At 37.6% G+C, this 27,411-nt stretch overlaps 1 protein-coding gene and 1 long non-coding RNA gene across 6 annotated transcripts in view; one reads left to right on the top strand and one right to left on the bottom strand.

Annotated features, from left to right (window-relative positions):
* The window catches only part of REPS1 (RALBP1 associated Eps domain containing 1), an 87,976-nt gene that overhangs the window by 57,109 nt on the left and 3,456 nt on the right, over positions 1-27,411 (bottom strand). The gene's annotated exons all lie outside the window — the stretch shown is intronic.
* Positions 14,382-26,862, top strand: LOC122433926. The gene is made up of 3 exons (XR_006267208.1): positions 14,382-14,429; positions 19,255-19,436; positions 26,778-26,862. It is a non-coding gene; the product is annotated as an uncharacterized LOC122433926 (long non-coding RNA).

The following is a 27,411-nucleotide window of genomic DNA, read 5'->3' on the forward strand; positions in this document are numbered from 1 at the left end:
GCCTGTCCTCAGGAGAAACCAGTTAACCAGAGCCCAACCTGCCCGGTATTTATCAGCGCCTACCTGACCTGGGAGAAGGGAAATGCCACTCTACCCACCTTCTCCCACCTAAGAAGGGTAGAGGGAATATGGGTGGGGCTGAGAAGCAATGATGAAGTTCACAGGTTCACCGAAAGACTGAGACAGCATCGTAAGACTACAGAACGTTTTGCTTCCTCCCACACCTCACCGCCACATTACTAAAGAAGTATTTATGGCAGCCCATTAACCCAACACTTCATGTCACGCTATTCAGAAAAAAAATTACAAGACATACTAAAAAGAAAAAAAAGAAAAAAATCACACTTTGAAGGAACAAAAAGCAAGCATTAGAATCAGACTCAGCTACAGCAGAGATGTTGGAATTATCAGGCCAGGAACGTAAAACTGTGGTTAATTTGTGAAGCATTCTAATGGATAGAGTAGACAACATGCAAGGACAGACAGGCAATATAAGCAGGGAGATGGAAATCCTAAGGGGAAAAAAAGCTAGATATCTAAAACACTATGAGAGAAATAAAGATTGTCTCTGAAGGGATTATTAGCAGAGTGGACACGGCTGAGGAAATAATCATCGATTTGAGCTTAAGGATATCGCAACAGGACCTCTAAAATTGCAAAGCAAACAGGAAAAAACAGAATATTCAAAAACTGTGGGACAACAAAAGATATGACATACGTGTAATAAGGAGAATAAAGAGAAATAAAACAGAAGAAATATTTGAAATAATAATGACTAAAAGTTCCCCCTAAATTAATGCCAGAAATGGAACTACTGAACCAGGAAGCTAAGAGAACAGAAGAGAGGATATATGCCAAAAAAACTGTACACCTAGACCCTCTACAAAAATTAACTCAAAATGGATCACAGATCTAAATGTAAAGCACAAAATCATAACACTCATAGAAGATAGCATATGTATGTATTCAGGACCCTTAAGAAAAGCAGAGTTTTTTCCTTCACCCAATAGGGTAATACTATCACAGTTTTTGTTTTGTTCTGTTCTTTTTAATGATTTGTGACTTTTGCCTTTTTGCCAAGCTATCGTTTCTGCTCTATCTTCCCAGCAGTCTTTCCAGTTGCTGCCTTTCTACCTTGTATGCCATGGTTTAGAAATGGAACCAACCTCTTCATACTGTAGAAAACAAGAATAAACAGTTCTTTAACAGTAACTCGAAGGGCTCTCCAATGAGCAAAAGGGACACAAACAACATTTCTTACTTCCGATATACGAAGTCTGGAGGTGGTGATGGGGCTAACATTATTGAACACAAACAATGCTAAGCATAGTGCTAAATACTCAAGATGTTCCCATCTAATTCTGAAAATAATGGAGTAGAATTAGTATTGTTACCATTTTAAAGAAAAAGAAAAAGAATCAGACTGGCTAACTAACTAAGGCCAGCCAACTCAAAAGGGGGGGAGGAGCTGTAATTCAAAGTCATGCTTTTAATCTTCTACCAAGACTTGCTGTCCACTGTCCTTTGCCTGCAATAATGCTGGCTACCTCAGAGCAAGTGCCCTCAATAAGGCCTAAAAGTCCAGAATGCCTAGTACACAGTGACAATGAAAGAATAGCTTAAATGCATTAGGAAGGCTTTTTAATCCTATGCTCGTAACACTGGGTACAGGGAATGCTAACAATAAAGATATATGGAAGTTATTTGAGAATTTCAGCTGAACACATGAGCTGAATTATAAACAGAAAAATGCAAAAAAATGGAATGAGCAATATATTGAAACTATACATAATACTGAGAATCAATAATCACTGAGAATACCGTCAAAATTCTCTCCAAAATGAAATCTTATGTTTAATATAATAAAATACAATAGAAAGAAGATCCTCCCTTAAAGTCATCATCAAGTTAAAATTAAGAAGGTGATTCTATTGCTTTCATTTTTATAAACATTCTTTAGTTTAAATTGGGCTGGGTCAGCAGACAAGCTGTTTTTGTTGGCTTAAAGGCCCAGACAGTTTAGTCTACCTATATGCACAACACCTGCTACCAAGTCAGTCTAGCTTTTATTGTTCCATCAACTTGTTAGACTTGTCTCCACACCTCTCTGTGACTCATTAGCTTTACTGACATGGGAATACTTGCAATGCAGACTCGGGTTTACTACAAATTAGTGAAAAATAGGGAACAATTATACTGAGTACTTATTATCAGGAAGACTGTTTACTTGCTGTCCCACTTAATACTCAGAACAACCCTCTAATGTTGGCTACCGTTATCTCCAGGTCACAGGAAAGGAAACTGAGGCAAGTAAGTGGCAGTCAGGATTCAAATCCAGGTTAGTCTGAGTCCAAAGGCTTTCCACTCCCAGGTGCCTCTGAGGCATAGTTAAACAGAACTCTTAACAATGGCATGTTTATGGGGCAGTAGTTCCAAATGTATTCCAAAGAACACCAGTCAAGTTAAAGGCTCTGCAGCTGAATAAATTGATGTATTACAGTCTCCTTGGAGACTTCACAATGCATTTTTAGCCCATAAGAGGCACTAAAAAAATCCTACAGCCTAGGAACAAACTTCTTTTTGGATTAGGACCAATTAAAATGTTTCCGAACTAGTGGTCCATAGTCAGATACTCTGTATTAACACACTTTGGAAATCAATGTTGTAAGACCCCACCCAGAGCAGTGATTTTCAAACTCTCCTGGTATAAGGATCCCTTATACATGCTTTAAGAAGTTACTGAGGACTTGCTCAAAGCTTTTGTTTTTGTGGGTTATATTTACTGATATTTACCATGTTAGAACTTAAACTGGAAAATTAAAAAATACATACCTATGAATTTATGTAAACACAAGAATAATTTATGTAAACACAAGAATAACACAAGAATAATAATTTTCCATCATGTGTAACTTAAAATTTTATGAAAATAACTTTTTCCCCAAATTAAAAAAAATGAGAAGAGTACATTGTTTTATAAATATATATACAAATTTCCTTAATGTTGAGCTTGCAACAACATTAATGTCATTTCTATATTTGATTTACTGCAATATGTTGCTTTGTTGAAAGCAATAAAGACACTCCCACTTCACACAGATATGTGTTGGAAAACAGAGGACGATTTACATCGTCTTTTCAGATAAACCTGATATTTTCTGATACTACACCAAAACTCTACAAGTGGTAGTTGCTTAAAGGTTAACTGCAATTCAGAATCCAAAGCCACATTAATAAAGTTTTCTGCATACTCTTACATTAAAAATCCACTGGTGTATCTGGTCTATTGCATCCCATATTGCCCCATATGTAAACTATTGGTTCATTGAGTCATGCAGATCTTCCAAATGTTGACATATTTTATTTACAAAATATTAAAAATTACATTTGTTAATATCACCACTGGTCTCATCAGAAAGGTCATTAAACACTGGGAAGCAGTCAAACACATGGTTGCAGGTAAATTCCAAAATCTTAATTTCTGCAGAAAGTTTGAATTTTATATCATTAGTAACAAATAGTAATAGCTGTTTTCCCTTAAGTGACAATCATACTTTCTTCATTTCGAAGAAAATCTTTGCCCAATACCCAAGTAGGCTGTTTCTTCGAGAAAAATGATGCTCCATAAAAAAAAAAAGAAAAAAAGTCAGGATAGGTCACAACTCAAACAGTAAAATAAGTACTTCTCCTCAAGAAAATCATCACTTTTCAGTATGCAGCAAATGTGGTTTATGCATAGTTTCCACTGCATCACGTAAGATACTAAAAAGATACATACTAAAGGATGAAGATTTTTTTTAATTAATTTTTTCTACATACAGAACATTTTACAGTGAAACTGGTTTTTTGCCTGTATGTCAGTAAAGAATACAATAGTATTACAGTTGCTAAGTCATGCCCGACTGTGACCCCATGAACTGCAGCATGCCAGGCTTCCCTGTCCTTCACTATCTCCTGGAGTTTGCTCAAACTCATGTCCACTGAGTCAGTGATGACATCCAATCATCTCATCCTCTGTTGTCCCCTTCTCCTCTTGCCCTCAATCTTTCCCAACATCAGGGTCTTTTCCAATGAGTTAGTTATATCGACAACTTCTGCATTATGAATTAAAACATCAGCACAGCAAAAAAAAAAAAAACATGGGGCAGCAGGGAGGAATAACACTATCATTATGAAAAATATACTTTAACCTCATAGACCAGGGCTCTGAAGACCAAACTCTGAGAAATGCCATTAGAGAGCACACTCTCTATGGTAGTGATTGCTTCGATGTCAATGCTATACACTCCCTGCCCTACAGCAGCCGCTAAGAACATGTCTACAGGTGCACGCAGGTATACCACAGATTAGTGAAACTGGCCAAATGCGGAGATGCAGTGAGCTAAGACGGAGAAGGCAATGGCACCCCACTCCAGTACTCTTGCCTGGCAAATCCCATGGACGGAGGAGCCTGGTAGGCTGTAGTCATGGGGTCGCTAAGAGTCGGACACGACTGAGCGACTTCACTTTCTTTTCACTTTCATGCATTGGAGAAGGAAATGGCAACCCACTCCAGTGTTCTTGCCTGGAGAATCCCAGGGACGGGGGGGCCTGGTGGGCTGCCGTCTATGGGGTCGCACAGAGTCAGACACGACTGAAGCGACTTGGCAGCAGCAGCAGCAGTGAGCTAAGATGAGCAGGTGTGACAGGAGCAGCTGCTATTCAGCTCTAGCAAACTGCTGCTATAGACGAACATCTGTCAAATGATGCGATCTTGAGATTTTTCTAAAGCTGGAAGTCTAGAATATTCCATGACACTGTTCTCACTTTTAAATGCTAATATGGATTCAGATAATTTTTAAAAAATATGCAGATCACCTAAAACACCGAGACCACCTATCTACACATAATGTCTCAGAAAGGATTCTATAGTTACTACTAGGAAAATGGCATAAAATAAACAGCAAAAACTGCAGTAATGTTCCTTCCGATCCTCTAGCAAGCAAGGTGGAAAAAGGTGAGATGGAGTTTCATGGAAGATAATCATATATACAGACGTTATTACATATTATAATCCTACTAGAAATACTCTAGAAATACTACAGTGAGATTCCAAAGCCCCTCCAAATTATTCTCAGGTTATTAATGAATACAATGGCTTAATATAATATTTCGTTATCTAGCAAGAGACTCAAACAACTGAGACAAGTGAAGAGTAACCACCCTTCCCTGACTGGTGTCAGGTCCAGTCCTCACACATACCCACAGCGTAACACATAAGAATTCTAAAACACCCTTCCTCCTTTCCTGCAGTAAGTCAAGACTGCTCCCGCTTCAAGGACTTTGCACTTGCTGCATCCTCAGTTTGTCTGCCCCTCAGATCTTTGCTTGGCTACTTCCTGGGTCATTCAGGCCTCAGCTCAAAGTGCAATTTCAGGGTTTACCATGAATACCCTACTGTTCACTTATTTATTGCCAACATCTTCCAAACAAGTCAGTCTCCAACAAACAAGGAAGATCCCTTCTATTTATAGCACTTATAACAACTCCTGATGCACAGTACCAATATGTTTTTGGTTGGATACATGAATGAATGAAATATTTTTGAATCAATTTTGCTGCAGTGTCTTTCCACTCCTACACAGACTACAGGATTAAAGATCTTAAAAGTACAGCTCCAAACAGTTTATATTATATGTAAAGAACAAACTCATTTAAGTCTAGCTCTTAAGACAGTTCCCAACCGTCTTCCCAGTCTTACTTTGGTCAGCCTAGACTGGGCTCAGCTGTCTTCACACTTTTGCTTTTCTCTCTCACCAGATCGCTCTCTAACCTATGTCTGTCTGTTAAAATTATACCCTTCCTTCACAATCCATAGTAAGAACCTCCGTCCTATAATATTTTCTATCCTTTCTACTCCATAAACAAGAAAACTAGTGCGTTCTTTGTACTAGCATGCCAGCTTCTATTATATCACTTGAGTGACTTGAGTTATTTGTGTAATTAGCTTAACACTCCTGACACCTCCTCCCTCCACTGAACTCCTTGAGGGCAGAGACCAAGACTTAGTCACAACGGAAACCCACTGAAAGATATGGCACTGTATTTTGCCAGAATAGACAGTTAGTGCTGAAGGGAACTGCTCCCCCATGGTGCTCACATCCTCCGGACGTATCAAACTCATTCTGTTCGTCTTCATTTGAATTAAATTGTTCTTACTAGGAAAGATCATTTTAACCTTTTCTTCAAAAATTAAACATTTTCCAATAATAAACATGCTTGCTTTGTTCAATGTAGTTAGGATTACACACGATCCATGCATGTTTGCATATCATCTTTGCTGCAGTATACTGCGGCAGGTAGAAAGGTTAAGAAAAAAAAAGTCAATGGCAAAGAAGACAGAGGCACAAGTCAAAGCCCAGTCATTCCAACATGACTTAATATCTTTCAAATACTTCTGTCAACAGAGTATGTTTCGCTTGTTTACAAGAAATGTGGACACATCAATCTCTAGTATTTTCCTTTGTTACAAGAACAATTTAAAAACTTAGCATAGTCCAACAATATGGGAAACCCACCTGTTACTAGACTCATGAAGCATGTGTGCGTTCCTAAATGACTCTAGCTGTCACTCTGTGACCAACTCAACCGCCAATTCCCTACTAAACTTAGGTCTAAAGTGAAACGCAATGTTACCAACCCTTTCAAGATACTTAGTTGTCTTACTGGGGCAAATATCTAATCTCACTTTTACTATATTACTTTCTTATCTAAAACCTTTAACACTTTTTGCTTTCCATCTCAAATGATTTTTGATTACAAGCCTACAGTTCAAGATCACACAGCTTCTTGCTTTCTCCTGCTGTGATTTTATCCTAACACTTAGGTAAATAAACAGACATTCTCTTCTTTTCTTCCTTTCACTCATACCCTCATTCAGAACTTTCATTTCACATTTCAACCACTTTCTTATCTCAATTAAGGATGAGTTCTCCAAGTCTCTCCTCAACAGTTATGTCCTTAGAGAAAATTTTAAGAAAACATATATTCATTGCTGACAAATAGCACACACTATTTTACAGACTACTTCAAAAATAAGAAAAACATAAAATCTGTCAAAGTTCAGCTAAACAGCAACATCAAATTTTCCTGAGCCCTTACTATATATCAGGGACTGAAATAGCAGATAAGTACTAAATAAGTAATAATCCTCTTTCTACAATACATGTATTTGCAAAAGCCATATTTTTTCAATGTAAGGAAGAACTACCAATGTCTCCTATAATTTGTCAGCAGAAAAAATTCAAATATATGTTGTTTTTCCCTTACTAATATTATCACAGCAATTCATCAACGAGCATACTATTACAATATGGATTACTGCTACAGGACTGAGAAGCTTCTTAATATTAGAAGGCAGATTTCATTCTACCTACTAAAAAAAGAAACCATACAGAATGTACTGAGTTAAATAATTAACATAAAAGAGGACAGAGACAGACTTTAAAAGTTTATGAAGTTCTTAACTTGAACTTCTGAATAGAATAGGTAATTAATTAGAGATTCCTCTTAGCAGTATCTAATTCCTAATTCTGTAGTATAATTTTATTTGCTTTGGGCAATATCAACTCCCTTTGACAGTCAACCATGATAAAAGTAGTACACACAGACCAATAAGTATTTTACTGCTTGTAATCAGTATCACAGTCATTAGCTGTCTAAACAAATAAAAGACTTCTAACAGCCACGAATATAAGGACTCTGATATGAAAAATTATATGACTGCTAATAAAGTTTATTGGTAGTTCCTGTCCTCACATTCAATTAATTTTTTTGTACTGCCTACTTAACAACAACTTAAACAACTGAAATAGAGACTAAAGGTAAGAAAGGACAAAAACAATAAAAATATGAAAGTGATTTGAAAAACTCCACAAACCATCCAAACCTTAAGCTTAAAATAGTAGTATTTGCCTTTAGAAATATTACTAATGCATGGAGATAATCTGTAAAGTAAATCTGGCCAGTAAACTATACTTAGGGTGACCATGTAATTTACAGCCAACCTGAGACATCTGCAGGAGTGAAAGGGAGCACTATTTCTAAGTATGCCTGGACAAGAGGCATAAGTCAGGATTGCTTCAAGCAAACCCAGGCTTATAACTGCCCTTCCAAAACACTGTTAAAGATAAATGATTCCATTTAACCAGTAAGGGGCAAAAGGTGACAGGAAAAGCAACATTTAAAACCTATTCCCTTACAATACACCATATTGAATATTAATCTTAATTAAAGAGTCATTTTTTAGAAACCAGTGACTAGTAGTTGGACCTGTTTTTCTACATGAAGATTTAACTATTCTAGAGCCTCGGCAACACTACTCTAGCAAAATTTTTAAAATAATAACATAAGTTAAACATTTAAATACTGTGGGCCAGGCATCATTCTTAGCACTTCATAAATTAAGTCACTTAGTCTTCACATCAGAAGCTTTCATCCCTGAAAGACAGAGACTTGTATCCCATTTTATAGATAAGAGAACTAAAGCACAGAGGTAAAGTCACCCTCCATGGTCAAAGGAGTGGGGGAGCAGAGAATTCCCCACTGCACGAAGTTACCACTATCGCTCCTTCAGTGGGAAGACTGAAGTCCGTGACTTTTCATAAGCACACAGAATAGAGCGGAGGTCTAAAACGTCTGCATTCAATGAGCAGAGTCAGTGTGAACAGGTTAAGCACTGTGATGTAACTTTGTGCGCATATTCCCCACCACTGGCCAGGGGTCAGCAAAACATGGGCCTGGGAAATTTCTGTATCACTTGTGATAAAGAGAAACCCACATCCCACTCTTAGGATAATGTTCTAACCTGTGCTATGGGCTACTGCAGGTTGTTACAGGGTGAAGACGATGACAGTGATGATGACGACTATGGTAACAGTTAGCACTGACGGTGTATATACATGTGCCAAGTACTGTTCCAAGCTCAGTAACCTATTAACTAATATAACCATCCTAACCACCTTAAAAGGTAGGGACTTCTCTCAAAAGAGAAAACTGATATGCTGGTGAGCTTGCTCAAGGACACACAGGAAGTAACAGAACTTGGATTGAAGCCATGCACTTCACCACTACATTATTTGCTAGGGATCATATTGAATATTTTCCCAGTGGTAAATTCACATAACAAGTTGTACTATACCAGAGTTCTACTATGTTACATTATAAAATAGGAGCTGTTAGTTTTGGCGATTAGGTCACAGAATCAAGTTTTCATAATTGCTTCCTACATGAACATAGATTAAGTTACATATATATCTTGTTTCCTTGTAAATAAAAGGAAAAGGTTAGATTTTACTTCTAAGATTGCATCAAGTGCAAATATTATTTCTCTGAATGAAAATTTCATGTCAAGTCTGTAACTACAATACAAACTACCCTCTAAAAACGTCGAATTTTCAAAAATCTGTATTTCTGCCAAAGTACCATAGATTATTAGTTATGCGCCCCCCTTTAAAGATGATACATATTTAAATAATGTGTTTTTAAATATGAGTTGTTATGATAGCAAAAACCATAAGGAATTAAATTCACTGGGGACTTAAGTAGGAATAATTAATAATAAGTCACTTGCTAAACTCTGTCCTGTAAATATAGCTCCAACAATATCTGGTATGAAATTCAAGGATCACTATTTCTGTTTTGTAAATGGGTGTTTCATCACATTTTTGTATTAAATATTTGATAGTGAAAAACTTTCTGCACTCTAGTTTTTTATTATGTCTGAGGGTTAATCTTCCCCTCTCTAGGAAGAGAACCAATTTAATTACTCAAGAAAAATGGGAATATGATTTGGCTTGCCACATTTGTTTTTTAACAGGAACATAATGCACACATTAAGAAACAAACACTACTGGTCCTTAAACCAGGTGTATCTTACAAAACAGATAAAAACTGGAGAGTAAAAATAGTATTAAATATAACCAATCAACTATTATGAACTCATACTACACATATACTTTAAAAAATACATATACATATCAATATCAAATGCTCCATGACATTTTACTCCATTAGAAAATACTATACCATACAGAAGTTCCTGATGATTCAGCATGAGACCCCCTCAGTCCTTTAGGGCTCATCAGTCTTCCTTTGAGTTCCTTTCAATGCATGCAGTAGTAACTGTGGGGGATGGGTAGTGGCTCAGAGCAGTTCTCCTGAAGACCAAGTTCTCCCCTGCTGGTTTAGTGATCCCAGTACCAAGATGCTTTACATCCAGTAGATGCTCAGTGATACACCAAATATCACAGAACACCTTCCACCCCCAACTCAGGATGTAAGAACAAAAGGGAAAAATGCCTCAGGGTCTGCCAGAAAGCTACTTTCTTTCTAAAGAAAAAATAATAGTAATAGCTATACAGCACACTCCAAATAACTATATAGCACTACTGTAATGCTATAATATTCTTATTTTACAAATTCATTAGTTCTCAAAACAACCCTATCGGGGTGCTAAATAATTCTCAGATGAAAAAACTAATGCCCAGAGAATCAAAGGCCCAGGGCAGTGAAATACTAGCTCAAAGGTCAGAAATACTAATAAATACACTGCATCTTTAAAATTCTATCAAAGACTTCTAGTTGACCAAATGAGAAAATAAATAATAAGTTATCAAAATTGATGATAGAGCTACTATTTATTCAGTGGTATACTAGTACTTATTTAAGATCATCCTCAAACAATTTTCAAAGTAAGCATTGTTACATTAACTTTATAAATCAAAACAGCGAGACAAAGAGAAAGTCCTCGCCCAAGGTCATTGACTAGAAATCAGCAGGGCCAAGACAGGAGCCCAACTGTGAGAAACTTGAAAGCCTGGTTTTTTCCCTTATGTATTTCCCAAACCTCAGATTCCTACATACCACCTTCACAAGCTAGCCATGTCCATGAGCCACTTGTGCTATTACGTTCTTAATATTTCTTCTTTAAATCAAGACACTTTTTAAAAAACTCAACAGATTTATTTTAGAAGGAACTTGTTATCACTATGTAAATGGAAATTAAGTATCACTTGAGATAAAGAGAAATAACAAAACCAGTAACACATTCAATGAAAACAAAACTGTCATTTAATTTCAGCCAAATACCACTGTCTGCAACATGTACTTGTAGCTATCTCAAGGCCTATCTGTTCTTTATTAAGAGAGTTAACTGTGTTAGAAAGATGTTAAAAACTTACCGGTACTAAACTGAAACATTCTCCTTAATCAGATTTAAAAAACAATTCAAAAAGAACAGCTTTCTCACAACTGTGCCTTCACAGTGCTGGGTACAAACCTGACACTCTGGAAAACAAACCACAAGGCTGCTCCACCGGCCTCCCATGCTTCAAGCGTGCAGCCACGGCTGCAGTCGTTCCTGAACTCACAACCCTGTAGAGAATGCTCTTACTTGGAAAGGAGGCAGGCTGTTAGAATTTGTGGCACTATAGATAAGCCTTGGCAAAATGTTCTCCTCTTAAGTATGTACAATGTTCAAAGTATACAGTGGGCGCTGGGAGGTACTTAAGGTTCTCACATGCAACCCCTGTTTTCAAGAAATGTCTAACTTAGTTACAAACATAACATACAAATGAAAAAAGATAAGCTATCATATAAGGCTGTACTCTTATATGTTGAAATGACTGGTGTTTTGAATACAAGCTTTGTCATCTGATAGAGCTGGATCTGAATACCAGCTCAGGTTGAGCAGGTAGCCTCCAGAGCCTCAGGTTTCTCATTTATAAAGTGGAAATAATATATATTCTCTTAAGTTTAACTTTAAACACATGTCAAATAGCTCTATGCCTGACCCATAATAGGTACTATGTAATCAGTACTTGTTTCTGTAAGAATTAGAGACAGATTAGAAATATCTGTTGGGGGGGGGGAAAAAGCCTGATCTGGATCTTAAAGAATGAACAGGTTTTTGGATAACAACTCAAAACAACATGGGCATTGTTATTGGGGGGTGCCAACAGATCAAAGTAGAGATTCTAGTGGGGGTTAGGTAGTATATTGGATCAAACTAGACGGTGAGGGTTCTAAGTGCCAGACTAATTTTAATTTTTACTGAGCATTTCTGAAGAACATCATATAATTTTTAAGAAATTCACTCATTTGTTCTTCAGCAATTACAGAAAAAAAAGCTAGTTAAGACTTAGGAGGCTAATACACTTGTGCAGCAATAATCTGGTTGAAGCTCAGAAAGTAATTAATAAACAGGACAGAAAAGGATGATTGGCTGAAATTTTTCAAAGAACATCTGAAGGACTTTGTAGGCTGAATATAAGAAAAGGAGTCAAAGCTGACTCTACAAAGAGAAAAACATAGGAAGATGGGATCCTTAAAGACAATAACATAATTTAACATCACAGAGAACAAAAAAAGAGATAATATCCAAGAAGTAATTCAGTGTCAATTATAAGGGAAGTAAGTGATAAAAGAGAATGAAGCCTAAGAAAATATTACTGGAGTTGGTGACCAGATAAAGATGAACTTTAAGAATATCTTTTTTTCCCAAGGGGTAGAGTGGGAGGAATAGAAAAGTTAGGTTACTACTACAGACAGAAGAGAAGAAATCTGGGTCATCTGTTATTCAGAAGTAAAAGGAAGAAGAAAAATAGGAAGGCAACTGGATGGGTGTGCAGGGTCAAACGAATAACACCGGAAGCAAAAAGAACACTACATAAATAGAAAATAACCATAATACAATACAATTAGTTAACTATGACCATAATGTTTTTGTCTTTTGTTAGGTGTAAGTGAGAAACACTTGTTTGGATTCATTCCAGAAACAAGTCTTAGGGGGAATCTAAGAAAGGTGATTAGGGAAGTAAAAGATTTCTCTCTCTAGGGGTTTTAAATTGTGGGTAGTAATAGAAAGGGCTTCCCCGGTGGCTCAGCGGTAAAGAATCTGCCTTCCAGTGCAGGAGACACGAGTTCGATCCCTGGGTCAGGAAGATCCCCTGAAGAAGGAAATGGCAACCCACTCCAGGATTCTTGCCTGAGAAACCCCATGGACAGAGGAGCCTGGTGGGCTACAGTCTGGGAGGAGTTGGGGGGAGGCACGACTTAAAGTGACCAAACAACAACAGTAACAGAGAACCTAACTATAAACTCCCTTCCTCTGGTTATTAAATCTTTAGCTTCCTGAAGGCAGGCACAGAATAAAGTAGGCTCTTAGATTTCAAAGGTTTAACATCAGCAGTTTCACGATTCTTGTCATGTTTACATTTACTGTGACAAGGACCAGCAGCAAAACCTGTAACTGTGACATGACAGAAATCTCAACAGCCCGTGGGGAGAATGTGCAAGCACCACATGATACAACGTGAGTGTATCCAGCACCCGCCCTCTAAATGGATTTGTGGTTTTCACCTTTCAGCCAGGTACACTGGAACTTAACTGTGCTTTGTTACATTTTGTAAAGAAAACATAAGCAATAGTGACAAGATATCTATATTCCACCATAATTTGCTGCCAATAAATAAATTTATAAATAAAATAAAGTAAAATAAATTTATTTATAAATAAAACAAATTTATTATTTACTGCCAATTAAATTCGTAGTTTTGCTTCTTTTTAAGTTTCTCGCATTCTGCTATTAAAAAAAAAGAAGAGGGGGGGAAAAGAAAGGTTCTGGAAGGAAGGGAGAGGGAACTGGCAATGCTGGTCAGCAAAGTGCAAAGTCAAAACTCAAAGAGAATTCTGTGCTATTTGTTCCTGCTCTTGCCGCCTCCTTCTCTTCTCATGCCCAGAACGTTGACTGCGGCGGGGAGAGAGTACCCAGGGTGCTGGCAGTGGAACATCCAAGGCTGCAAGCTTTACCACCCCCGCTTTTACTTCCCTGGGTGAGAAGCCCAGAACTGCCTTAATTCATCTCCCCAATCACGTCCATGGATGCACAGAAACAGAAGAGCTAAGCAACTGTCTTCCTTAATAGTTAGATCTGTTTTCTAAACATCTACCATGTGCTTTTGCTACTCAAGATAATCATGAGGTCATGAAAGGAAAGAAACCTGAATGGTACTTGGAGTTTACTTATAATTCTGTTGGGATGTAGATATCCTGGAAAAGTAGTTAAGCAATGACATAACTGAACAAACAGCACCAACAGCGCAAAACATACATAGGACAGGTAGGAGGCCCATGAGGGCTGCAGAGATAAGATCTCCGAAACATACAAGAGCTGAGGAGCCTTTCACAAAAGGGGAGGATGGAAGCAGGAAAGCTGGTGGAGGGTACAGAAAGTAACATGTTAAAAAAAAAAACACAAAAAACTAACAAGTAACTGTGTGAGAAACAGCAAGCAGATCTGCTGGGTCAGAACACAAAGTCCATGTTAGAGGAATAACCAGAAACAAGACTGCCGCGGGGGAGTGAGCTGGCAGGTTAACTTTAAAGGCCGGGTAAGCATGACTGCTCACATCTGATATGCTCTCCATATTACCATGCATTTTACCAGAATGCTATGTTTTCTTCCAAAGGAGTCAGCTTAATTAAATGAGAAACTACTGACCTAATTCCTTATTTAGATTACTCATCTACCACTATTTGTTCATTGTCCTGTTAAAGAATTAGAAATTATACCTCTGAAAAGCAGAAAATCTCATGTGAGTTTACTATTAAAGTGAACTATCTTTAAAAATAAAAAATTAAATGAATAGCCTTGAGGTACAACAGCTTAAAGGAAAGTTATTAATATGCATGTTTACTATACCTGATCAACTTCCAAAGTACTAGCTAGCTTACTCACAGTCTAATTGAAAGATTGATACAATCAAGATCTCAGAGGTTCCATATTGTTCAAAAAGGCTCATTCCCTGTCATTTGGGACTTTCTAAGTGGCATAACAAAATGAAGCGGTGAGGCTAGGACCCAGCAAGGCTCTGATGTGGAGTAAAACCCTGGAGCACCAATCAGTCCAGTAAGACCTGGTTGCCTATCATATCCAGAGTGATCTAAGGAAAACAAGGATAAGATAACACTTGCCTTCAAACTGCTTGTCACCTATCAAGGATAATATACACACACCAACAGGAAGTACAAGTTGTATACAAGTATAAACATATACAACAGTATGAGGAGACAACAGAAAGGGGGTTATCTGGTTGGCAGGATGAGGGGAAAGTTCAAAGCAGGATATCAAACTAAAACAGAACATGAGTGGTATTTTTAAATGTTTCTTGAATTATGAAATACCTTTATAATTGCATGAAAACAATACAACATTGTCTTTTAAGAATATCAAGATTTTCCTTGATGATTCAGATTTTTTGGATAAATGTTACATATGGGATGAAAATTTTCAAGGAAACTAAAGGACTATAAAACATGAGCTAGTTTGTAAATATCTCAGCACAGAGAACTCATCAAGAGAAGGATTTGCTCTGGATCCTAAGGGAAAATGAACACAACCCCAGTGACAGAGTTCCACTGAAAGCTGCTCTCTTCCTCTAACGCCTCAGGCAGCTACTGCTTCAGGCCTCCTTTTGCTCTCCTTTCACCCCGCAAATGCATCCTGACTGATCTTGTTTATACCCATGGCATAAACCGCCACCCCATCCTAAGGGGATCCAAATCAGGTTACCAGGAACCTTCTCCTAAGTTCCAGTCCTCTGGAGAAGCAGGGCCTCATAAAAATCGAACAAATTAATGTTACCTAGACTTCCCAAAGAAGACAGTGACTAAGTTAGCCTGAGTAAATCAGTGTTCTGCTCAGCCTTCCTTTAGAACGTTGTTTGTGTTTCATATAAAAAGTTTAAAATTTTATCCCTAGATTTAAATAAAGTTACTAATTTATCTAGCAAACAACTGAAAATAAACAACTGTATCCAAATAAGCGCAGCAGAAGTTTTATTTACAAAAATATTCCAAGACACGCTGCTGAAAGACATGGATGAACAGGACTTGTTACAACTTTTAGAGTCTAACAGGACTCACAACAGGACAGGGACTCTGCAAGCTGGTATGGGGCCCTCAACTTGATCAATCAACATCAAGTAACTCTAGAGAAGAAATGTGGGGATTTAGGATATACAAGAGATAGAGTAGAGGGTAAAGATATGAGCACAGAAGTGAGATAATAAGTATGTAATCATATAATTTTTAGGAAGCAGAGCACAGTGATTAAAAAAAAAAAGGACTACTTAAACCTCAGCTCTACCACTTAGGAGTTATATGACCTTGGAGAAGTTAACACCTGTCCTTTCTTTATCTTCATTTTAAAAGCAGGCATAATAAACTATCCATTTCACAATACTGAGAAATCAATCTAAAAGAGTGCAAACAGTGTCTGACATAGCGTAGGCACTACACTATTATTACTATTTGAATTGGGTGCAATATATATAGTCAAGCTAGAGGTAAGCAAAGATATTTGAAGAGGGGGAAAGTATAAATCCATGCTCACCCATTCAACACTCAACAAATGTGAACTGACAACAATATGCCAGAGATAGTGGTGAACCAGATAGGAACACTGATCTCCTACTATGTTCTTGGACCTTAGGAGAAGATTAGTATACCCTGATGCTTAGATGTTTAATAACAGTATTTGTTGAATTCATGAATGATGCAATTATAAGATATTAAACAGAAAAAAGTATTCTGAATATATGGAAAGCAGAATTTAACAGAACCATCCTTGAAGAAATGGTACAGCAACACTACAAGGTAACTCACCCTCAAGGAACTGATGCACACATCTACTAATTCTTGAGTATTAAGAGAGCATCCAATTTTTTATTAATGAAATAGGGAGAACAATATCTGGCAGGCTTATAAAGATTAAAAGAGATCTTGTGTTAAATGAGAAGCACAAAGCTGCAATGAAATGCTGATGGCAAAGGATAAGCTAGACTCTCTTAGCTCTGAGGTTCACTCCTCAGCTAAAAGCAATTTTTTTTTTCCTTTGGAACTTGCTTGCAAAAAGCTAAGACCTCTTGCTTTAAATGTGCAAATGCCTTTTGGGTTTAACATCCAAGGTTCAATTCTTTGGAGGCTGGACTACCTTCAGGTAAAGAGATGTTACTTCCTCATTCACCTTGCCTTCTGATAACAGTCTCAAGACAGTTTCAGAAGATTTTTCAAGTCCTTTAAGTGAGAACACCTAAACCTCTACACAGAAGTACAATTTATCATCTACTCTGAAAGGACATTTCAAATACAGCAAGTTAAGTTTGAATCTACCATTTCGATCGAATGGCCTCATTCAGGAGACACTATCAAGTCTGCGAAAGCTTCTGAAGCCACCCAGCTGCTGCCCTCAAGCTTTCAAACGCCCACTGAACCTTGCTCCCAGACGGACTGAACATGGCATGGGTGTGTGCTCACTCAGCACACCCAAATTCAGCACACTGCTCTCAACTAAACCCGACCCCTCCCTCCACTTCTTTATTTCTGTTAATGGTTGTCATCACTCAGCAAGTCACGTAGACTCAGGACCTCAGAACCATCTTTTATTTTAATCTTTTGGGGTAAACTCCAGAAGGACAAATCTGCTCATTATAGGGTAAAAGGGAGAAACATAAGGCAATAGAGATAGGATCAAAGGATTGGGGACAGTGTATTAAGTTCAATGCAACAAAAACAACAAAAGGTATAAAGCTAGGTTTGAAAAACAATGGAGAAACTTTTACTACTATTAAAAGCCAAGATCCTACAAATTATGAGTTTTCCTTAACAGAGCAGAGCTTGAGTGAACAAAACTTCTTTGCTCACCCTCTAAAAGACAGGCACTACACTAGATGTTTACATGTTACTTCACTGTGGTATTACGAAACTTTTGGATTTGGTATCATCCCCAGTCCACAGATGAGGAAATGGAGTCTTTAAAAGAGGTTAACTTACTTCCTCAGAGCAAGAAAGTCAATGAGCACTGAGGTGGAGATTCAAACCCAGAACCGTCACATTCCTAAGTCTATGCATTCTGACCACATACAATACTTGCTGACACAGAAAATCACAAGGGTGTTATAAGTAAATGCTTTCCTATGAAATAATAATTGTTTTAGAAAAAATATGAATTCTTGTAAAACAACTAATAATAACATACAATACCAATAAACATTCTGTAGTTTAAGGAGTCAAACCTCTGATCCTTCTAACCACAAATGAGACTTCAAGAAAATAAAAAATACTCTTGAACAGTTTCTAGACAATAATTCCATTTTTTAAGGATATAGATACAACTTTTTACATAATCCACAGACAAGAGGCAATAATCACTCTTAGATCAGCACTCTCCAACTAATTTTTATCCAAAGGAGCACATTAATATAATGTGGCCCAAGATCTATCTACTATACCTCAGATTGGATACAGCAATGTAGAGAAACTACACAGACAACAAACTGCTGACTAAGTAACAGAAGCTTTCTTTTTACCAAAAAAAAAAAAAAAAAGTCATGATAGTGACAGTAATTATTTCAATAAAAGGAAGCAACCAGAAGTAGTCCTGTAGATAGAAACCATTATTTCATTAAAATTATTACTTATTGGGCACAATTATTTCAAACTTATTAATGTTAACATATTAATTTCTGCAATTTTCCATAAAGTTAAGACATCTGAATTAAATGTATATAAAGTCAGCATACCACCCACAGTTAATAGATGGAAATTAATTTCCATTATTTCAGATCACAAGTTTTTCAGCCCCTTCTTAATCTATTAATGCTTATTCATACCCAGTTGTAACAAATCTTCATATGGCAATGTCCTTCATACATAATATCTATTGATATGTCATCTTCCATATGATATTCAAAACACAAATGCGTAACCAAATGCCACATTACATTAAGTTACACTGAGGTAATATGAATGACACAGACAGCACAAAGGGCCCTTTATTCTCCACCATTCACCTGCACATTCTCCAAGATGACAAGTTCATGCCTTCTCCTCACCCTCCAAATTGTTATAAAGTTTTAATTCACAGCTTTGAGGTATAATTTATACTTCACAAAAAGTGTGCAGTTCATTGAGCTTTAAGGAAATTCATACAATTTTAGAGCTTTTCCATCACACCACCCTCCAAATTTTCCTCCAGTGCTTCCACTCCTGCCCTGGCCTCAGGTATCCATCCTGTTTTCTGTATTTCTAAACATTTCATAAATATGCAACCACACAACATATATTCTTTAATGTTTGGCTTCTGTCACTTCCCATGTTTTTGATATCCACTTCTGCTGTAGCATTTATCAGTAATTTGTTCCTTATTTTTCATAGGAAAGTATTCCATTGTATGGATATACCATATATTGCTTATCACCATTTGAGGGACATTTGGATTGTTTTCCAATTTTTGGCTATTGTGAATACGGCTACAATGGACATTTACAATTCTCTGTGTGCACACATCTTCATCTCTGTTGGATAGATTCCTAAGAGTGGAACTGCTGGTTCGTATGGTAAGCATATGTTTAACTTTTAAAGAAACAATCAAACTTTTCCAAAATGGCTGTAGCATTTACATTTCCAGGAGTAGTGTATAAGGATTTCAGTTTCTACACATTAATAATATTAGGTAATGTCAGTCTTTTAAATTGTAGCCATTTAGGTGGGTGTGTGACAATAGATCACTGCAGTTTAATTTGCATTTCTTCAGTGACTAACAATGTTGAACATCATTTCATATGCTTATTTGCCATTCATAACATCTCCTTTGGTGAAATAACTATTCAACTCTTTTGCCCATTTTTAAATTGCTTTTTTCCTTTATAATTGAATTATAAGACTTCTTTATATATTCTAGATTAAAGACTTTTACCAAGTTTGCAATATGCAAATATTTTCTGTGAGTCTGTGACTTGTCTTTTATTTTAACTATCTTCTGAAGAATAAGTTTTAAAACTTCATTAAAGAAGTTCAATTTATTACTTTTTTAATTCATGCTTTTGGTGTCTTATCTAGGAACTCTAACACAAGGTCACAAAGATGTCCTCCTATGTAATCATTTAGAATTTTTATAGCTTTAGTTTTACAATTATAAATTTACAAAGTCTATCATTTAGATAATTTCATGTATGGTGTGAAATATTAGTATATAAAATAGTATATTTAAATCTACTTTTAAAAAACATACAGATAGCCAACTGTCTTAGCATTATTTGTTAAAAAGACCATCCTTTCCTCATTGAATTGTCCTAGCACTTTTTAAAAAAACCAAGTGAACATAATTGTAAGGGGGGGCATCTATAATGCTTATTCTTATGCCAATCATACTGTCCTGATCACTACAGATTATACAAGTTTTACAGTTAGGCAAGGTAAGTCTCCTATTTTGTTTGTTTTCAAAAGTGTTTTGGCTATGCTAGATCCTTTGCATTTCCTTACAGATTTTAGGATCAGCTGGGCAATTTCTGTTAAAGAGTCTACTGGAATTTTTACAGGTATTTTATTGAATCTATAAATCAATTTGGGGAGAATTATCATCTTAATATTCAATCATCCAATCTATGAACACAGATTATCTCCCCATTTATTTAAATCTTATTTGAGAGAATTCCCTGGTCCAGTGGTTGAAACTCCACACTCTCTCACTGCTGGGGGCCTGGGTTCAATCCCTGGTTGGGATCCCACAGGCCTTCTAGTGCGCCCAAAACAAAAAAATCTTATTTAAATTCTCTCAGTTAATGTTTTGTAATAAAAAAATCTTGGGTTTTTTTTGTTGTTGTTAAAGTTTATTCCTAAGTGTTTTATTCTTTTAGATGCTACTGGGAATAATTTTTCCCCTTCCCTCTTCCTTTTGGAATTGTGGACATTACCTGTTTCCTATCAAAGAACTGCTGTACTGTGCAGTCAGGATCCGAGACTGTTCTTGCTTTCTCAAGGACGTCTCTCCTCATCTGCCTTCCTTCCCTTATTAATCCTAACAACTAAAACCATGCTGTGGTATTTCTCATACACTCAAAAAAGCAAAGACTTCCTTTATGTCCTCATACCTCAACTTCAGCCCTGCGTCTGTTTCCTTTAACTTCTTTAAACCCAATTTCTAGTTCCTGGGTCACTGTATGTCCTTTAAGTCACTCAAACCTGGCTTCCATCTCTACCAGTCTGTGACACAGGATCATTATAGTCACTGATGACCTTTAGGTTGCCAAATCCAAAGGTCATATTTCTGCCCATATCTTCTCACCCTCTCAGTCAAACTCAAGAATTAATTATTCCTTTCTTGAAATATTTGCATTACTTGGCATCCACAACATGATCCAATATATATTCCCAATTTCCACTTGGGCTGTCCTTCTTAGTGGACTTTCAGTTTTCCCAACTTAGAAATGTAGTGTTCCTCAGGGTTCTATTTCTAACCAATTCTTTTCTCTCTATAGTCTCTTCAGGGATTTCACTTATTTTTATGGCTTTGAATATCACTAATCACTGCAGATGGTGACTGAAGCCATAACATTAAAAGACACTTGCTCCTTGGAAGGAAAGCTATGACAAACCTAGAAAGCATATTAAAAAACAGACATCACTTTGCTGACAAAGATCCATACAGTCAAAGCTACAGTTTTTCCAGTAGTCATGTACGGATGTGACAGCTGGACATAAAGAAGGCTGAGCACCAAAGAATTGATGCTTTCGAACTGTAAAGACGGAGAAGGCTCTTGAGAATCCCTTGGACAGCAAGGAGATCAAACCAGTCAATCCTAAAGGAAGCCACCTCTGAATATTCATTGGAAGGACTGATGCTGAAGCTGAAGCTCCAATACATCATTGGAAAAAATTCTGATGCTGGGAAAGACTGAGGGCAGGAGGAGAAGGGGGCCACAGAAGATGAGATGGTTGGATAGTGTCACTGACTCAATGGACATGAGTCTGAATAAACCCCAGAAAACAGTGAAGGACAGGGAAGCCTGGAGAGCTTCAGTTCATGAGGTTTCAAAGAGTCAGGTATAACTTAGCAACTGAACAACAAACACACTGATAATCTTTAAACTGACATCTCCAAGTCAAATATCTCTGAGTTCTTCAGGATTTGCTGATCCTCTCTGATAGAGGTCTACTTAATCTTACAGGCTTCTGAGAATTTAAGATTGACAAAAGAAAACTGCCGAATTCACCATTACCCTTCACCCAAATAAAACAAAAACCCCTTTAAAAAAGCCTATTTCTTTCCCAGCCATCCAGTAATAGTTACTTGCAGCAAGATCCCTGAATTCTTCCCTCCATTACATTCCATATCCAATCCACTATCATATCCCACTACGTCTACCACCTACCAATACCTCAAGCGTGTCCACTCCTCTCCACCCTACCACTAGCTCACTAATCTAGGCCATCATGTCTCCTACCTGAATTACTGCATATCGAGTGGCCAATCTTCTCTACACAGCAGGGTAACCTCTGACAAATATAATTAAGATGCTGTCACTCCCCCGCTGAACTCAACATGCCAGCAAATTTGGAAAACTCAGCAGTGACCACAGGACTGGAAAAAGTCAGTTTTCATTCCAATCCCAAAGAAAGGCAATGCCAAAGAATGCTCAAACTACCGCACAATTGTACTCATCTCACACTCTAGCAAAGTAATGCTCAAAATTCTCTAAGTCAGGCTTCAACAGTACATGAACCGTGAACTTCAAGATGTTTAAGTTGGATTTAGAAAAGGCAGAGGAACCAGAAATCAAATTGCCAACATCCACTGGATCATCGAAAAAGCAAGAGAGTTCCAGAAAAAACATCTACTTCTGCTTTATTAACTATGCCTAAGCCTTTGACTGTGTGGATCACAACAAACTGTGGAAAATTCTGAAAGAGATGGGAATACCAGACCACCTAACCTGCCTCTTGAGAAATCTGTATGCAGGTCAAGAAGCAAGAGTTAGAACTGGACATGGAACAACAGACTGGTTCCAAATCGGGAAAGGAGTACGTCAAGGTTGTATACTGTCACCCTGCTTATTTAACTTACATGCAGAGTACATCATAAGAAATGCTGGACTGGATAAAGCACAAGCTGGAAACAACATTTCCGGGAAAAATATCAATAACCTCAGATATGCAGATGACACCACCCTCATGGCAGAAAGTGAAGAACTAAAGAGCCTCTTGATGAAAGTGAAAGAGGAAAGTGAAAAACTTGGCTTAAAACTCAACATTCAGAAAACTAAGATCATGGCATCTGGTCCCATCACTTCATGACAGAAAGATGGGGAAACAATGGAAACAGTGGCTGCCTTTATTTTGGGGGGCTCCAAAATCACTGCAGATGGTGACTACAGCCTTGAAATTAAAAGATGCTTACTCCTTGGAAGAAAAGTTATTACCAACCTAGACAGCATATTAAAAAGCAGAGACATTAATTTGCCAACAAAGGTCTGTCTAGTCAAGGCTATGGTTTTTCCAGTAGTCATGTATGGATGTGAGATTTGGACTCTAAAGAAAGCTGAGTGCCGAGAAATTGATGCTTTTGAACTGTGGTGTTGGAGAAGACTCTTGAGAGTCCCTTGGAATGCAAGGAGATCCAACCAGTCCATCCTAAAGGAAATCAGTCCTGAATATTCATTGGAAGGACTGATGCTGAAGCTGAAACTCCAATACTTTGGCCACCTGATGTGAAGAACTGACTCACTGGAAAAGACCCTGACACTGGGGAAGATTGAAGGCCGGTGGAGAAGGGGACGACAGAGGATGAGATGGTTGGATGGCATCACTGACTCAATGGGACTTGAGTTTGAGTAAACTCCAGGAGTTGGTGATGGACAGAGAGGCCTGATGTGCCGCAGTCCGTGGGGTTGCAAAGAGTCGGACACGGAACTGAACTGAACTGAACTCCCCCAAACATAAACTTTCAGTCGTTCATAATCCAAATGCTTGATCCCTGTGTACAAGGCCTTGCAGCACATGGTCCCTGCCATTCTCCCCTCTTGCCCATACTTCTCCAGCTTTCACCTCCTCAAACACACCAAGCTCTTCATATATTGTTCTAGCCCTTAGCATGCTCATTCCCTCTATGTGAAGCATCTCATTTTTGTTCTCTTGCTATGCCCCCATCCCCTCATAGAGGTCTTTCCTTACACTTAGGTAGGTCCCTATAGCCTCCCATCATTCTCTAGTAACACAGTTCTTTTCCTTTTAAACATTACCACAATTTATAATCCATGAAGGCTGGGAAGATTCCTGAGTTTTCACCACTTCATATACAACCCAAACATAAATAGTAGCCATGAAGTACTTTCTGAAAACATACAAAACTGATTTAAGAAAGACTTATGGTCAGCTTTTCCAGGTCTGCCTGCTGTTCCTTAAAAACTGTCTTAATGTAGAGGTCCATGGGTCAAGCTTGGCTAGGTTAGGGGAAGACTGGCAACCTCAAATTATATATGCAGACTTTTGTGTAACTAAGTCTTCTAAGCAGAAGTCCAGCATGTACACCAGAATCTCAAAGGAATCCACAACCACAAGAGTTAGAGGGAAATACACAGTTTAATAAATTGTCTTCATCATGTAACAAGAGACTCAAATTCAACATACTCAATTCTTGAAACAAAATGAGATGTAGTTTCTTTTAAGCATTTAAGTCCTATAATTTATCAAACTGCAACAAAATGTGGTATATGGTATGAACTTAAAAAAAGATTTCTGAGCCAGGTTATTATCATCTCCTGATTTTTGTCATGCCTATATACACAACTCGTCAGCCATAAATTCCTTACACAGAGGTAGAGGGAAAAGACAAATCAAGATGCATCTATCACAGGAAAGACTACAGAAAATGAAATATATTATCAGGGAAAACATCAAAAATGCCAAGTCTTATTACCCAACAAATTCTCACTGTTCAGACACCCTGAAGAACTAAGCATCACGGACCATACAACCCTTGCATCAGTTCCCTCTTATATACACAGTCACTTCAGCACTCTAGGCAAGATTCACCTCTTCAATATCTCCCTAAGTGTGTAAAAGAAATCAATTCTAGCTTCAAAATAGCGTATCAACTAATTTCAAGTCTGAGTGACTACGTTCTTAAGGATGTGGCTGGACAGAGTGGCCATTCCTACACTGTAACCTCTTCCTTAAAAAACCCAATCAGGAACTTCTCTGGCAGTTCAGCGGTTAATACTCTGAGCTTCTAACGCAGGGGGCATAGGTTCAATCCTTGCTCAAGGAACTAAGATCCCATATGCTGCACTGTGTGGCCAAAAAAGTATAAAAAAAAAAAAAATAAAAAGCCCAATTCAATCATTTCCATGGTGAGAACTAAAATCCAGGCACTAAGTAATCTCCTCGGGGCAGGGCTGGAACTTGTCTCCTGTGTTTAGTGATCCTTGACACATCCACTCCTCACATTCTTTTAGAGCGCTGTCACAACGCCTAGCGTGAGTTCTCAAGTTATTAAGACCAACTCTGGGCTACTGGCTAAAGAAAAGAAAAAGACGCAAAGTACCTTATAAGAAAGAAAAATTATTTAAGTAAATATGATACTACAGAAAGCCAATAAATGTGACTCTTTCTCAAACAGTATATTTTTCAACTGTGTAAAGTGTTTAAGATAAGATTATTTTTATAGTGTTATAATTATTTTAGCGATTACAAATGAAAAATCACTTCTCCAGAACAAACTTGACATTTATTAAGTTTGTAACTTTCAATGCATAAATGAAGCTCTGCTTCTTTAATCTTATTACTAATGAGTAGATCATATAATTGAACAAATTTCAAAAGAAAAATGAAATGGCTTATATTTCATTATTATCACTTTTCCTGCACTAAACAAACATGTTATTCAAGTATTCTACGAAGATATTGCTCAATACAAATGAACTTAAAGATTTTTCTCAGACTCATTAATGGGTACATTGCTTATAATCTTCAATAAAAGAACAATTACTACTAGGACCTTTTATCAAGCTATTGCGCATTCAAAGTGTATATGAGGTTTTAAAACATTTTCCAAAGTATAAATTTTAAATAAAAGCTAGAAAAACATACTGATTAGTGTGGTAAATAGCATACCTTCCCTAACATTTAAAAAATAATTCTGAAGATTATTTTTAAGCCACTGAATATTTTCAAGGTCAGCAGACAGCAAAATTCCTCATGATTAAATCCTACGAACCAGATTTTTCTCTGCCTAGTCTTGTTCCTCTTTGGTGTGGAGCATAACACTATGAAGCTCTAGCTCATTCACTTCATCAATTAACACACTGTCTCCCCAAACAAACCCTTAAGTTCAGAACAGGTTTTCCTCTGGCATTCCCAAACAAGTAGAACGAACACTGCTTCTCCTGCTGCAGAGCCCAGGCTCCAGCTGTGTGGACTTCAAGAGTTGCCACACACAGGCTCAGGAGTTACGGTGCATGGGCTTAGCTGCTCCGTGACAAGTGGGATCTTCCCAAATCAGGAATCGAACCCATGTCTCCTGCATTGGCAGGCGGATTCTTACCCACTGGACCACTAGGGAAGTCTAGGACAGTGTTGCAATGTGAAACTCAGGATACCATATACAAGAACCTTCCTAGTTCTCTGAAGTGACTATATTTCCAGACATCATCATGAATAAAAATATTTATTTTGCAAAGGAGGAAATCCACATGTAACTCAAAATCAAATCATTTAAAATCTCTACTCTTTGTAAGAACTATGGGCAAACCAAGTACATAAATGGTGAAAAGTAGGAAAGAGCTGACAGGTGGCAAGAAATAATGGTAAAGGAGAGGTATTCTATTCACTCGAGAGTTATTTACCACTTCTCTGCCTATCAAGTTTCCAGGTAATAAACAAGAATAATACTCTCTTCACAGGATTGTTTTGCAAGGATCAAATGAGTTCCTGCATGAAAATGACCTGCACAGTAAAAGGACACAATAAGCGCTCAATAAATGCCAGTTCCTTCCTCCTTCAATTCTGGGCCCTCTGTTCTTTGTTCTCCATACTCCTTCCTCAGGGGACTCAGTCGTCTCATGACTTTTATTAACAAATGCTGAAAACTACTATATCAATCAAAGCCCTGATGTGTAAAAATGCATGCCTACTGTGTGAGAAGCTGTCTGGTCTCTACCTCCAAGATATGCAGGGGAGAAAGGCAGAGGAGAGATCCCAAACACACAAATTTCACTGCAAGAACCAGCACTCAGAGCAGACATTCACACATTTCCAACTATCTCCTGGAGTACTCCACTGCCATCTCAAAACACCTGAAAACAAACTCATCAATTTCTCTTAAAAAATCAGGCCCTCTTCCTGCCCCTTCTGTAACTGTGAGTGGTGTCCTACAGAGAATAAACCTTGCCCTTCTCTTCTCTCATCAAAATATCACCAGCTAACCCAGGCTCATCAAGGCCTACCTCCATCATCCTCTACTGTATCTTCAGCCTCATTTTCTGATCAACTGTTACCAGCAGAGTCCAGACCAAGTTTTCTAAATCTTGGCACTAC

Source organism: Cervus canadensis, chromosome 33, assembly GCF_019320065.1.
Source record: "Cervus canadensis isolate Bull #8, Minnesota chromosome 33, ASM1932006v1, whole genome shotgun sequence".
NCBI classification, from domain to species: Eukaryota; Metazoa; Chordata; class Mammalia; order Artiodactyla; family Cervidae; genus Cervus; species Cervus canadensis.